The following is a 15,066-nucleotide window of genomic DNA, read 5'->3' as shown; positions in this document are numbered from 1 at the left end:
GAAGTACAATTCTTGGGACGCTTTTTCAGATTTTCAGGTAGCATATACCAAATTTGAGAATACTACTCCAGCTCACTGATTAGTAGATTCAGAAATCTGACTATTTTGAATGGAGCCCAGAGCAAGAATAGAGCCCGGCAACAGGGCCAGAAGATCCCATGGTGTTTGTGGTATCTGTGGTAGATAAAGACACTGAATTGGGGATCTGGCAACTCCCATGGGAGAGTTTCAGGGTGGACTCCTAGGATTTTGGACCACTTGAAAATCATCTTCTGGAAGACTAAGGGGTCCTCTCCTAGAGACTGAGCTCTGACTTTAGATCACCAAGTGACCATGCAACCAGAATTTCCCATCATGAGCTTAGCTATTAGACCAATCAAGTCATAAAATCAGTAGGCATAGCAGCAATCCTTTGTACAATGGAGGAGGAACACCTAGGACTTGGCACAAGCGGGACCATCAGGGGCAAGTAAGCTGCATGAACCAGTGACCAGGTTCCAACGTTTCCTACCCGGTTGTACTAGTGCCTCTCTGTCCTGTGCTGGACCTCTCTCACCTATGTCCTAATGCTGGAGTTTTTTACAACCAGGTATCAGAGGAGGAAAAATCCTAGTGCTGGTTTACACAGATCAGCTTAACATGTTGGTGTGAGCTGAAAAAAAGAAAAAAAGAAAATTGCTGTTGCACTATGGTTTTATTTTAGCCTGGGCCTTAAACCCAGTGCTGAGAAGAAACACTCCCAGTGGACAGAGCCTCAGGAAATGCCTCTGGTCCTCCTTTATTTTAAGAGAAAGAAAGAATCTATGCAGATGTCTGCCCACTGGCAAAATGCTTAGCTGGTTTGTCAGAGGCCTGTAATGAGCTAAATTGTAAGATGAGAGACAAAGACATCTGAACAAAAGACATGTGGATGAAATTAATTATGGGAGTGGAATTCTGGGAATTAAGTGTGCAACGCTTTGTGCTGTACATTAACGCCCATCAGAGAGTATCCATTGTAGGAGGGGCACTAAACAAGCAGGGGGGCGGGATGACTCATCCAGTAAATGTTGGTAACACTCTGTCTTTGGCTACTCCAGGACCTGTAAAATGGGTCAATGCAGAGCGTGGCCTCAGTGTTACAGAAGGAAGCCATGGATGGGCCCAACACCAAGGGATCCCTCTCACCAAGGCTGATCTACCCAGTGCCAGCGCTGCTTATCCAAACTATAGCAGCACAAGTCATCACAACTATGGTACAACAATGACTGATTACCACATAGGATTTGGCATAACACCAGTTGGACTAAGGGATCTGCTTTTCCACAAAGCACGTGCAACAGTGGTCCCTGTGCTATGCAGCGCAGTGGTGCATATGCTATGCGACATACAATACTGCACCACACACAACCTACCAGCCTGATAGACTGATGGAATGGTCACTTCATGGTGCAGCTGCACCACTAGCCTGAAGATAACGTCCTCCAACATCGACATGCTGTCCTTCAGGATGTGCTACGTATTTTGAACCAGTGGTCCTTACACGATTCTGTATCCTGAGTAGATAGACTCCATGGGTCTGGAAACAAACGGGGTGGAAGCACAAGTGCCCCACTCACCGCCATTGCCAGTGCTCTCCACTGGAGGACTCTATAGTTCCGGTCTCCACAAACTTACGTTCTGATGGTCCAAAGAGCCTTATCCCTGTACCAGTGGACACAGTAGAACTCTCTCTATACATAAAGCTATGGTTACTGTCTGGCCATTTCAGGGTGTGTATTCTGGTAGATCATTAGGCAGAGAAGTTATGATATCAGCAAGGGTAACTGACCAGTCATAGAGTTACTGCTACTGCTACAAACAGGGAGTGAGAGGAATATATTTGGAATTCAGATATTCACTAGGACATACCTGGGTGTTCTCATGCCTAGTTTTAACTGTGAACAAGCAATTAAAGCAACCACCACCTGTCAGGGCTATGGTAAGCAGGTGCTCAGAACCCTCAGGGATGGAGGTCTGGATCACCCAACTAGGCAAGCTATCTATACAAGCACGCATGCTAGCTGTGGCGGGGGAAACTGGAATGGATGGTAAAGGAAATGGTTCATATCATTTACAATGCCTTGGACAACTGTAGCAGCTTCTCTCCCTGTTGTGGGCTGACTTGTGTCTCCCTCAAATTCCTAACCCTCAGTGCCTCAGAATTGGACTGCATTGTGGTATAGGGCTTTAAACTGGTGGCCAGGTGCAGTGGTTCACACCTGTAATCCCAGCACTGGGGGAGGCCAAGACGGGAGGATCACTTGAGCCCAGGAGTTCGAGACCAGTCTGGGCAACATAGCAAGACCCTGTCCCTACAAAATTTTTTTTTAATTTTCCAGTTAATCGGATTAAGAAATAATTTTTTTTTTAAAAAAAGGGGTGATTAAGTTAAAATGAATCTGTTAGCATGGGCACTAATCTGACTGATGTCCTTATAAAAAGGAGAGATTAGGACACATAGAGAGCCACCAGGGATGCACTTACACAGAGGAAAGACCACATGAAAATACACCAAGAAGACAGCCATTGGCAAGCCAGTGAGGGAGACGGCAGAGGAGCCAACCCTGCACTGATCTGTGACTTAACCTCCAGGACTGTGATAAAATACACTTCCGATGTTGAAGCCACCCAGGCTGTGGTATTTTGTTATGGCAGCCCTAGCAAAATAACACACCTACTAACCCTTCACTTGTACAGTTTCTCACAGAAAGTGTGTCCCAATGCCATCTTAGAGAATTTGTGATGGGATTGAATGAACTTGTTGATATGTGAGTGGTGGACATGGCAGTAAAAGGGGTGGACTGTGATGGCTGACGTCAGCCTTCCACCCACGTCCCCTTGACCCCTTTTGCTGCCTTTGTGTGTCCCTTGCCCCTCCTGCCTCTATGTGCTTTGCTCCTAATCACTCAAATGTTCACTGCATCTTTGCAGGACTGCCCTCAGGTTCCTGGAATCACTCTGAGCACAAATTCAGAGAACTGGGTATTTTCCTCCCCCAGCCTCACACCTGGTTGTGAACAAGAGGGTTACCTGGGCCTATGGCGAACTCTGTGACCGTGGAACAGAACAGGGAGACTCTGGGATGGAGGCCCCTCCCCACACATGGAAACAGCCTGAACTGATGGCTCCCAAACACCAGTTATCCATGCAAATATGTTAACAGTCTCAGGAAGGGAAAGGCAAGTTATCATTTCTTTTGAAAATTATATACCTAAAAAAGAAACTCTTTCACCAGAGGAAATCGACATATCAATATAACTATGATCGCTGCCAAGGAGAAAATCAGCCAAAAAATACTTCTTTTTCAGAGACTTTGCTGTCAAAGACAATGAGGTAAATACAGAGTATGTACTGACATGTCTTTTGCTCAACTGATCAAAAAAAAATAAAAATAAAACAGAAAAGCAGACAAGGGGACCCCTTTTATGTCAGATAGAAATAGTTCCTCTTTGTCCCAGAGGCAACACTGGCAATGGGTTGGGTGCTTTGAATCCCTCTTTTTTAGTGCCAAGCCCCTATGGACACTGTAAACAATGAGATATCTGCAGAAGGCCTAGCAGTTATCTCTAATTTGCTCACTTCTCTTTTCTCAAAATCTTTCAGTTTCCTTATCTCTAAAATAAACCACTCTGGCTATTTTCTATTTAGGAAGTAGAAGGAGGAAAGATGGCTTATCTTTATTTATTTGATGATTTATATACTGTGTGCTTCCAGAAGAACCTCAGGCCAGCTCACAGTTTTAACACATAGCACAAAGGCACAATAGGTCATTTAAACAGAGAGAAAAAGAAGTACATGGGAAAGGAGAGGAAATAATTGGTGCCAGTAGATGCCACAGCAGAACAAATTCCTGCTGTATTAGTCCATTTTCACACTGCTATAAAGACATACCCAAATGCTCATGGGTAGGAAGAATCAATATCTTGAAAATGGCCATACTGCCCAAAGTAATGTATAGATTCAATGCCATCCCCATCAAGCTACCATTGACTTTCTTCACAGAATTAGAAAAAACTATTTTAAAGTTCATATGGAACCAAAAAAGAGCCCACATTGCCAAGATAATCCTAAGCAAAAAGAACAAAGCAAGAGGCATCACACTACCTGACTTTATACTACAAGGCTACAATAATAAAAACAGCATGGTACTTGTACCAAAACAAGTAAATAGACCAATGGAACAGAACAGAGCCCTCAGAAATAACGCCACACATCTACAACCATCTGATTTTGAACAACCCTGGTAAAAACAAGCAATGGGGAAAGGATTCCCCATTTAATAAATGGTGCTGGGAAAACTGGCTAGCCATATGCAGAAAACTGAAACTGAATCCCTTCCTTACACCTTATACAAAAATTAACTCACGATGGATGAAAGAGTTAAACGTAAAACATAAAAACCCTAGAAGGAAACCTAGGCAATACCATTCAGGACATAGGCATGGGCAAAGACTTCATGACTAAAACACCAAAAGCAATGGCAAAAACAGAGAAAATTGACAAATGAGATCTAATTAAACTAAAGAGCTTCTGCACAGCAAAAGATACTATCATCAGAGTGAACAGGAAACCTACAGAACGCAGAAAATTTTTGCAATCTATCCATCTGACAAAGGGCTAATATCCAGAATCTACAAGGAACTTAAATAAATGCACGAGAAAAAAACAGACAACCCCATCAAAAACTGTGTGAAGGATATAAACAGACACTTCTCAAAAGAAGACATTTATGTGGCCAACAAACATATGAAAAAAAGCTCATCATCACTGATCACTAGAGAAATGCAAATCAAAAACCACAATGAGATACCATCTCATGCCAGTTAGAATGGCAATTATTAAAAAGTGAAGAAACAACAGATGCTAGAGAGGATGTGGAGAAATAGGAAAGCTATTACACTGTTGGGAATGTAAATTAGTTTAACCATTGTGGAAGACAGTGTGGCGATTCCTCAAGGATCTAGAACCAGAAATACCATTTGACCCAGCAATCCCATTACTGGGTATACACCCAAAGGATTATAAATCATTCTACTATAAAGACACATGCACACGTTTATTGCAGCACTATTCACAATAGCAAAGACTTGGAAGCCACCCAAAGGCCCATCAGTGATAGACTGGATAAAGAAAATGCATCACATACATACCATGGAATACTATGCAACCATAAAAAGGATGAATTCATGTCCTTTGCAGGGACATGGATGAAACTGGAAACCATCATCTTCAGCAAACTAACACAGGGACAGAAAACCAAGCACCGCATGTTCTTACTCATAGTGGAAGTTGAACAACAAGAACACATGGACACAGGGAGGGGAGCATCACACACCAGGACCTGTCAGGGGCTGGGAGGCTACGGGAGGGATAGCATTAGGAGAAATACCTAATGTAGATGATGGGTTGATGGGTGCAAACCACCATGGCACATGTATACCTATGTAACAAAACTGCACGTTCTGCACATGTATCCCAGAACTTAAAGTATAATTTAAAAAAAAGAAAAAGAAAAAGAACTCACTGACCACAGGCTAATTCTGGCCGGTTTATGGAGGCTACACACTTCAGCTTTCACATCCCTGCTTCACCTCTTAATGTCAAAGTCTTCATTATAATATATTTAAAGGTTAACTCTCCACCCCAAAGTAAACACAGGACACACAGCATATAACACACGTTTGTTCAATACACGTGCATAAGGACTCCATTCATGAATATTCACAGGTCCTCCTATAACCTGTTAAATGTGTGTGTTTAGCCTATCTGTTCAGCATAAACCCATGTTCCACCCTCTAATCCCTCAAAGTGCCTATTTCTGGCTTCAGCTGGAGATATCCTTCCCAGCCTGTAAAAATGGCCACGTTGCAGGCTGTAACCCTTTATAAGAAATAGTCTCAATATACCTAATGCTAAATGACAAGTTAATGGATGCAGTACACCAACATGGCACATGTATACATATGTAACAAACCTGCACATTGTGCACATGTACCCTAAAACTTAAAGTATAAAAAAAAAAAAAAAGGAAATAGTCTCCTAGGCCAGGCATGGTGGCTCATGCCTGTAATCCCAGCACTTTGGGAGGCTGAGGCAGGTGGATCACCTGAGGTCAGGAGTTCAAGACCAGCCTGGCCGACATGGTGAAACCCTGCCTCTACTGAAAATACAAAAATAGGCAGGCGTGGTGTCAGGCACCTGTAATCTCAGCTACTCGGGAGGCTGAGGCAGGGAAATCACTTGAACCCAGGAGATGGAGGTTACAGTGAGCCGAGATCATGTCACTACACTCCAGCCTGGGTAACAGAGCAAGACTCTGTCTCAAAAACAAAAAAGAAAGAAAAAGAAATAGTCTCCTTTCCAAATTTATAGATCTCATGATTTCTCAGTTAACAATAGGATTAATACCCCAACGATCGCAGGCGTGAGCTAAGGGAGAGGTGCTAGAACCACAGCGATGGATGGTGTGGGAGTCCAGGGTACCTGCTCATGCAGCTTGCCTGTGCCCTGTGGTCCTGCTCATGCTCGAGACTACGTGGACCACATCATCTTATAATATATTGTTGCTGGACCCACTCCCCCTTGTGATTTCATGGGCCTGGTAGGATCTAGTTCCCGACAAGCAATTCTGGCCACACGGTCATTTGGTGTCCAGAGAGTCAGGGTCAATTCTCCATCTCTAGGGCCCAGCAGCAGGCCAGGAGTTGTTCTTCAGAAAGGTGTGCAATTCTCTTTGGCAGATGGGGTAGCCACGTTCCAGAACTCTGAGGGCCTGCACTGTGATGCTCTCTCTGAGGCCTGCCACAGACTCTATGCAGTACCTTTTTCCATCTCTGATACACGGATGGCCTTGTCATCAGAACTGCTTGATCACAGCCTGACCTGTGACAGAGCTCATTCCTGCCCTGGGCTCTATACTCAAAGCTGACACCTTTGTATCGCCCAGTGTGGTGTGGATTGTGCTGCCTTTAAAACACAAAGAGGCCCACCAGGTGTTTTACTCACTGCTTCTTGATAAGAAATGCAACATTTAATTATTTATCTTCTAGTTTACAGGGGATATTCCAGCGTACCTGTGAACCCCAGGCACCTAAAAATGGAACCAATATGGCCACCCCCTCAATCTTAGAAGATTTCTCTCCCGCTCTCTGGAGTACCTGTACCTTACAAAGGCCTCCAGCATGTTAGCCACCTCTTGCTTATCCAGACTGGCTGACATCATCTTTTTCATATAGCGGATGTCCGAATGAACAAGGTCTGTATTGCAGAGGGCAGGAGAGTGAGCATAGTCATGATACAAACTGTAAATATACACATATATACTGTATAATACACCATATAGATAGGGGTCCATTCCATTAGATCTGAAATTATTTCAGATTGTCTTATATAAGTGGGACAAAAATAAATACATTAGCCACATAATCGCCACAGACAAAGTACCCAAGGCTGTATTAACCTGCTCCAGTGGAGGTGCCACATTCAGAATAACAGCTTGGATTGGGGCTACGACTCAGTTGAGCTTGCAGGGTCCATCTAGCTTCTGCAGGGCCAGACTGATGAATTCAACAGAGATATGGTGGGGATCACCCTTGCATCCTTTACATCCTGAAGGTTGCTACTAACTTCTTCCATCCCTCCCACCACCCAACACCAGAAGGAGATACTGTTTTAATTTACTGTCTTAACCAGGCACAGTAGTTTCAAAGGCCTCCACTTGCCTTTTGTCACTAAGAAAGCACTTAGTGCAGATCCCATAAGTCCTCAACAAACCCACGGGGAGCTCCAGAGCCCACTGGCGCCCATCAGAATAGTCCCATGTTGGGCCAAAATAGCCCCTGTGCCATTCAGTCACCTGATGCAGGTGGCCCTTGGAAGGGGCAGTCTCAGGCAAGGCAGGTCGAGGTAGCTGAGCAGACCCTGAGAGAGATGACTTCTGAAGGGTGACCGCCAACCATGCTCCCCACAGCTGGGACAACAAGCCTTGTTGGAGAGGGAATCCAAGCAGTCATTCCCTGTCTGGCCCATGTCCTAGGAGTCAAGCTGCTCTGGAATCCCATATGGGGAGGGTCTTCCTGGCCATGGGGCAGCTTGGTGGAAGGGCCACTTGTAAATTTCATCCACAACAACTGCTAAAAGTGTGGTAATCAGCTGCAGAATCCACAGCATCCCTTCACCTAACACTGTTCAGTGAATCACGAGCCAGGCACTGTTTGCAGCTCTGTGCATGAGTTATTTCATTTGATTCTCACCCAGTAGAGGGACTACCCTCACTCTGTCCCTGTTACACAGCAGGAAAGCGAGGCTTAGAAAGTGGAAGTAACTTGCCTAAGGTCATGCAGCTAATAAAGGCGGAGCTGGGATGCCTTTCCTCTTACTGCTTTTGTAGCATCATATTAAATAATTAAATTTTTCTGCAAAGCCCAAAAGTGAAGGAGGAAATGCATGGTGATGCAGGAAATAACTTTATATTGCCTTTTATTTGCTTGCTGGTTGATAATGGAAATAACTAGTTCTGCTTTATCATTTTCATTATTTTCATTATCAGTTAATTATTCTTCATATTTTCTAATGTTTAAGAATGGCTCTGAATCTTTTATTATCATTATTCAGTTAGAAACTATGCCCCAGTTCCTATCCCTCAATAAATCCTGGAGTTGTGTCTGTTGAGAATGCGTATGGGTGAGAGAATAAGTCAGCCTCTCATTCTAAAAATACATTGAAGCAGGAGAAATAGGCTGTGCATTAATTTTTTTTTCTCTAAAGCAGCTCAAGACAGCATCTCTCTCAGCTCATTAATTCTCGAAACAGCCCTATGAAGATGGCTACCAAGGAGCTTTCCCATGTTTCAGAATAAAAAGGAAGTAAGTGGTTGGAGGAAAAGAAATTGAAACACCGGGAAGAGCTTATCTTATTAGAAACTAAGTGTCTGCCAGTGCAGGAGCTAAAATCAGATCTTAATTCAAACCTGTAGTCAGGAAATGAGTCCTCTGTTCTATGGGACAAGTAGAAAGGGCATGGAAAAAGTATTCTTAGGCTAACATGTTTTAAATCTAGAGAGGAGAATTTGTGGCTACACAGGTATTCATTATATTATTATTTGTACTGTTCTGTGTTTTTTGAAACTTTTAATACAAAAAAAAACTTAAATCTGAAAGAAAGAGAGATGAAGGGAAGGAGGAAGGGAAGAAAAAGGAAGGAAGGAAGGAATTCTTTTTTCCACACGTTTCTTTTTCCTGAAAGGAGAAAACAATTTTCTGAATCGATTTATAAAAATAAGCAACCCCAGCTTTTCTTCCTCTACCACCTTCCACATTTAAAAACAAACATGAAAAGCAGCATCCCCAAAAGCAGAGTAATAAACTTTAAGAAAGGCCAGGTACAGTGGCTCATGCCTGTAATCCCAGCACTTTGGAGGCCGAGGCGGGTGGATCATGAGGTCAGCAGTTCAAGACCAGCCTGGCCAACATGGCAAAAACCCGTCTCTACTAAAAAAAAAAAAAAATACAAAAATTAGCTGGGCATTGTGGCAGGCGCCTGTAATCCCAGCTACTTGGGAGGCTAAGGCAGGAGAATCACTGAAACCAAGCAGGCGGAGGTTGCAGTGAGCCAAGATTGTGCCATTGCACTCCAGCCTAGGCGACAAGAGCATGACTCGGTCTCAAAACATAAAAATAAAAACTTTAAAAATAACCTTGACCTGATCTTGTTAAGTAGTTTCTTCTTAATAAGGACACTAAACTTATCAACAACAAAGCAGTGGAGGATATTGTACATTTGGGCAGTGCGATGACACCCATAAAGCAAAGGCAGTATGGCGTGATGGGAAGAGGGGCCTTTGGCTCCAAAGAGACCTGCGTCAAATGTGCAGCTCTATCGTTTACTAGTGGTGTGGCTTGGACAAGTCATTTAATCTCTCAGCACTTTTCTCATCTTCAATACGAGGATAAGAAAATCTAGCTCCCAGATTGTCCTTAGGACTAAATGAGATGATTTGCTGTAGTGCCTGGCATAAGCACTAGTAAACCCTCCTGCCTACCCACTCCTTTACTAATAAACAGGCTTAATAAGAGAGTTTTTTCTGCATAAGAAGCAGAGCTCTTCAGGTCATTTTCAGGTGCAGCACTTATTACATGAGCCCTTCTCTGCAAATGAGCCAGGATGTCTTATTCCCTTAAGTCTTGTTGGCCACGTCCAGGAATAGCCAGGCATCCCTCGTCAAGGGGGATACTGGAAGAAGCAAGGTACACACTACGCCCTGACTCTCTAACAAGCCTCTTGTTTAATTTGCGTGTCTCTGGGCCTATTTATTGTCTCTGATCTGATGGTCCCTGAAGCAGCTCTAATGAGGTTCCCACATGCTCCAGACTCCCGAAATTTGGGAGGTGACTGCAGGTAAAGAAAAGGCGGGTAGGGAGCGAGCATATTCACAGACTCGGAGTGAACAGGACAAAGAAACACTCTGGGAGTGTGATCAGAGGCTGCCTTCCCCAGGGTGGATCTCAGCACACAGCGGCCTTTCCTTCTGACAGTATTTTGCATGCCCTGCAGAGGCAAGGTTTGCCGTGGACAGAATTGGAGAGAGTGAGCCCCAACATCTGAAGGCAGGGCAGAAAGACAAATTTTATGTAGAGCCAAAAGGCTCAGAAATAGCCCTGGAGAAAAAGATAAAAGCTTTGTTAGACATGCTGCCTGTTCGACCCTCTCTGTTATGAATGGCCTCTACTCTCCAGGGAAAGGAGAAAAGCCACGTTACCTAAAGCAGATTCCACGCACATGGCTCTCACCAGTCCTCACCGCCTAGCAAATTGAGCATGAACAGCTCAGACTCGTTCAATATCACCTCCATTCTGTCTTTTCAACCTTGTCTCCAATCAAGATCCTCTTCCCCAAGACGGAAGAAGCTCTTGAGTGGAGACAAGCTTCGAAAGACAGAATTAATAAAAGACAGACTAATTGGGTTTGGTGCCAATACTACTTACCTCTAAAACATCCTGTTGTTTCCTGAATAGGGATTATGAAACGGTCAAAACCATTTTCATACACATAGTAAGATAACGTTTGACTTTTTCACTTTCTTTTTCTCTCACAAGTGTAACAGTGATGTTTTCCAGAGTTTATATGATATATTCAGAATTATCTGAAAAGATCATTCAAATACTCCTCTGTTTTCTAACAACATATCTCTGTGAGGGTGAACTTGCTTCCTGTTCTTCGACCAAAGCAACATATTGTAATAGACTGAAGGCAGAAGCGGAATCCAGCAGTCTTCTTCTGAGCCAGACAATAAAGAGATTTGCCAAAATGTAAAGCAACGCTACGCTTCTCTAGGAATATTTTTTGGTTTGGGGAGATTAGTTATTTTTCATTTATAAATGTTATTTATGCTAGCATTTAATGAATTTATTGCTATTTTAAATAAATAAATGAACATTTAATGTTTTTGATTTTAACATAGTAAGAATTAATAGGGCCGGGTGCAGTGGCTCACACCTGTAATCCCAGCACTTTGGGAGGCCGAGGCGGGTGGATCACCTGAGGTTGGGAGTTCAAGACCAGCCTGACCAACATGGAGAAACCCTGTCTCTACTAAAAATAGAAAAAATTAGCCGGTCGTGGTGGCACGTGCCTGTAATCCCAGCTACTTGAGAGGCTGAGGCAGGAGAATCACTTGAACCTGGGAGGCGGAGGTTGCAGTGAGCTGAAATTGAGCCATTGCACTCCAGACTGGGTAACAAGAGCGAAACTCCATCTCAACAAAAAAAAAAGAATTAATAGCTATGACTCATATAAACAAAAATTCTTTAGAGTCTGCAGTTGTGTAGATGTCCTAAGACCAAAAACAATTGAGAACCACTTCCCTAGCCCTAAACATTTAGAACTTCCAAATTTTTTCTGCAAGATGAGGTCTCCCTTCTAGGTAGCTCCCTTGAACACGATATAAAAAAAATACTCCACATCCCCTTGTGTGACCACATCTGGCCCATTAATAATGCTTTGTCTCAACCAATCAGTAATGCAGGTCATACTTATGTAATTTCTTCTTTTCTGCAGCAGCAGGGAAACCAGCCTACCTCGGTTTCTGCCCCTTTATGCTTCTCAGGGTGAAGAAGACACTAATTCACTATTCCCTGAAACTGCAGAGGACACCTCAAGCTCATAGTTTGAAGGAGAAAGCACCACTCCCAACCTTCCCATAGCTAGGAAATGAGGCCCTATAATCCCAGCACTTTGGGAAGCCAAAGCAGGTGGATTGCTTGAGCCCAGGAGTTCAAGACTAGCCTGGGCAACATTGGTGAAACCCCATCTCTACAAAAAATAATTAATAATTTTAAATTAGCTGGGTATGATGGCACATGCCTGTGGTCCCAGCTCCTTGAGAGGCTGAGGCTGGAGGATCGCTTGGGCCTGGGAGGTCAAGGCTGTAGTGAACTGTGATGGCACCACTACACTCCAGCCTGGGTAACAGAGTGAGACCCTGTCTTAAAAAAAAATAAAAATAAAAAATAAAAAAAAATAAAGCCTTCCATAGCTAAGGAATAGTGACTTTGACTTTGTCCAACAGCTGTCTCCAAAATTATCTTCCCTCCTCCAACAACTCTCAATTATTTCACATCCACTAGCTGGTGACAGGTTTAAGAACACTGTGAATTCTCAACCCTAAAATCTCCTTCTTCTGAACCCCTGTATTGCTTATATTTCTCTTATGGTTTTAAAATCTGATTTGTTTACAGTTGTTTATGGCCAGATACACACCTTACCCAAATAGAATGTAAGCTACTTGAGGGTCTGATTTTTGCATCTTCTAATCTCTAGAACTTAAAACAAGTAATGCTGATTACACATTAGTAGAATTGCTAGAAGCTAATTCTAATTCCCAAAAAGAGATGATCACAAGAAACAATTACTCTCACATGGAGTTCTTCCTCAGTTTTCTGATACTTATTTTAGATTTCTTCCATGTTATTGGTAAAAAGAAATAAAAATAAAAAAATAAAAGTGGAACAATGCCACAGGAAAGGTAAATCAGAGACTGCCAAGGATGAGCGCTCCATCCTCACAGCTTAAATAAGCATCTCCATTGAGGCTGTGGTGTGGTTTAGGAACATCATGAGCCTGTTCCAAGGGATGTGGCTGCAAGTTGAAGACAAACTGCCTGCACCCATGTATACCATCGTCCACAGCATCCCAGAGACAGTGTCACCACCCTTTTTGCACACAGATGTGAGCATTCACAGAATCATAGAGCATTTGTGTAAATAGGGCCTCCAGACATCTTCTGGCCTCATTTGCAAATGAAGTATATGTGTGCTGCTCCAATCCCTGGGTTAGCTAAGGGGGAAACACTCCTCTGTGACTCCCAAGCCAGTGCCCTTTCAACTGCACTGATTACACAGGTATCTGGCTATGATACAGACATATATCCTGACAGACACATGGATCAAGTCTGAATAGGAAGATGTCAACTTAAATAACAAAAAGAGAGAGGCTCTCTAAAAGAAATTTATTTGGAAATAGAGTGCTGCAATGGAAATATCTGTGCCATAGTAAATTATGTGTGTATTCAAGGAGATAAAAGCAGACAAATATTTTTAAAGAACAAAATGAGAAGAATAACATAATTATTTTTAAATAATGATCCTTGGCTACAAAGATCAAAAGATCAATAGCGGCCAGGTGCAGTGGCTCACACCTGTAATCCCAGCACTTTGGGAGGCCAAGGTGGGCGGATCACAAGGTCAAGAGTTTGAGACCAGCCTGGCCAATATGGTGAAACCCCATCTCTACTAAAAATATAAAAATTAGCCAGGAGTGGTGGCGGGCATCTGTAGTCCCAGCTACTCAGGAGGCTGAGGCAGGAGAATTGCTCGAACTCAGGAGGCGGAGGTTGCAGTGAGCTGAGATCGGGCCACTGCACTCCAGCCTGGGCAAGAAAGTGAGACTCTGTCTCAAAAAAAATAAAGATCAATAGCATGGATGATGCCAGTCTGAGGTTAGACAGGCAGTTGCTGAAAAAATGACCCTGCAGAGTATTTTTCGTGTAAGCTTATGACGGCCTTTGTGCAAGGCTGTGGTTTTTGTAGGGTCTTTTTTGCTGTCAGGCATACGAGCATGACAGCCCTCTCTTCATGACCTTCCTCGACTCTGTTTGTCAGGGTTTTCTTAACATTAGTGGCTTCATTTTGGTTCTGATAACTTTTGCAAACAGAAGCTTCAAAGGAAAATTTGTAGAGGGAAGAAGAGAAGCAGGAAGAGAGGGAAGGATGGTAGGGAGAAGGGAAAAGGAAACTGGAAATAAAATATAACTATGGGCACAAAAAATCTAAAAATACATTTACTTTTTAAAAAGAAACAAAACAAAAACAAAACTCTGCCATTTCTCACTCTTCTTCCATTCGTTTTCTATTGCTGCATAGCAAACTTCCACCAACAGTGGCTTAAAATAACTCTCACTTATTACCTCAGTCCTGTAGGTCAGAAGGCCAGGCAGGGCTCAGCCAGCTTCTCAGCTCAGGTCTCAAGAGGCTGCCATCAAGGTATCCATTGGGCTGTGCCCATACTTGGAGTTCAGGGTCCTTCCTGCAGCTCATTCAGATTCTTGGCAGAATTCAGTTCTTTGTGGTTGTAGGACTCATACCCACTTTATTTCTTAAGGCCAGCAAGAGACTAATCTGTACTGCTTTGACTCTCTTGACTTCAGAAAGTGCCCAGTGCCACCTCTTTTAAGGACTCATCTGATTAGGGAAGGTTCACCTAGAATAATCTCATTTTTTAGTAATCCAAAATCAACCGATTAGTAACCTAATCACAGAGTCACACCTCATATCTTCATTAGCTCCACCCACACTTAAGGAGAGGGGACTATACAAGGTGTGTACACCAGGGGGTAGGATTTTGGAGGGCCACAGCACAATTCTGCTCACCATCATCCACCCTCTGGCCCAGTGATTTAGGTTTCTCCCAAATACAACAGATATTCACTTCCTACCAAGGTTCCCAAGAGTCTCATTCTATTTATAGCAACAGTTCAAAGTCCAAAACCTA

The 15,066-nt window shown here is 43.2% G+C and overlaps 1 long non-coding RNA gene across 1 annotated transcript; it reads right to left on the bottom strand.

Moving 5' to 3' along the window:
• Window positions 1–561: 561 nt before the first annotated feature.
• LOC115835077 lies at window positions 562–14,676 on the bottom strand. Its single transcript, XR_004029995.1, has 2 exons — window positions 14,483–14,676; window positions 562–652 (listed from the first exon to the last, which is right to left on the bottom strand). It is a non-coding gene; the product is annotated as an uncharacterized LOC115835077 (long non-coding RNA).
• Window positions 14,677–15,066: the final 390 nt, after the last annotated feature.

The sequence above is a fragment of the Nomascus leucogenys genome, chromosome 5, assembly GCF_006542625.1.
Source record: "Nomascus leucogenys isolate Asia chromosome 5, Asia_NLE_v1, whole genome shotgun sequence".
Lineage (NCBI taxonomy): Eukaryota > Metazoa > Chordata > Mammalia > Primates > Hylobatidae > Nomascus > Nomascus leucogenys.
The sequence above is the reverse complement of the archived record's forward strand: the minus strand, read 5'-3'. Positions and strand labels throughout refer to the sequence as shown.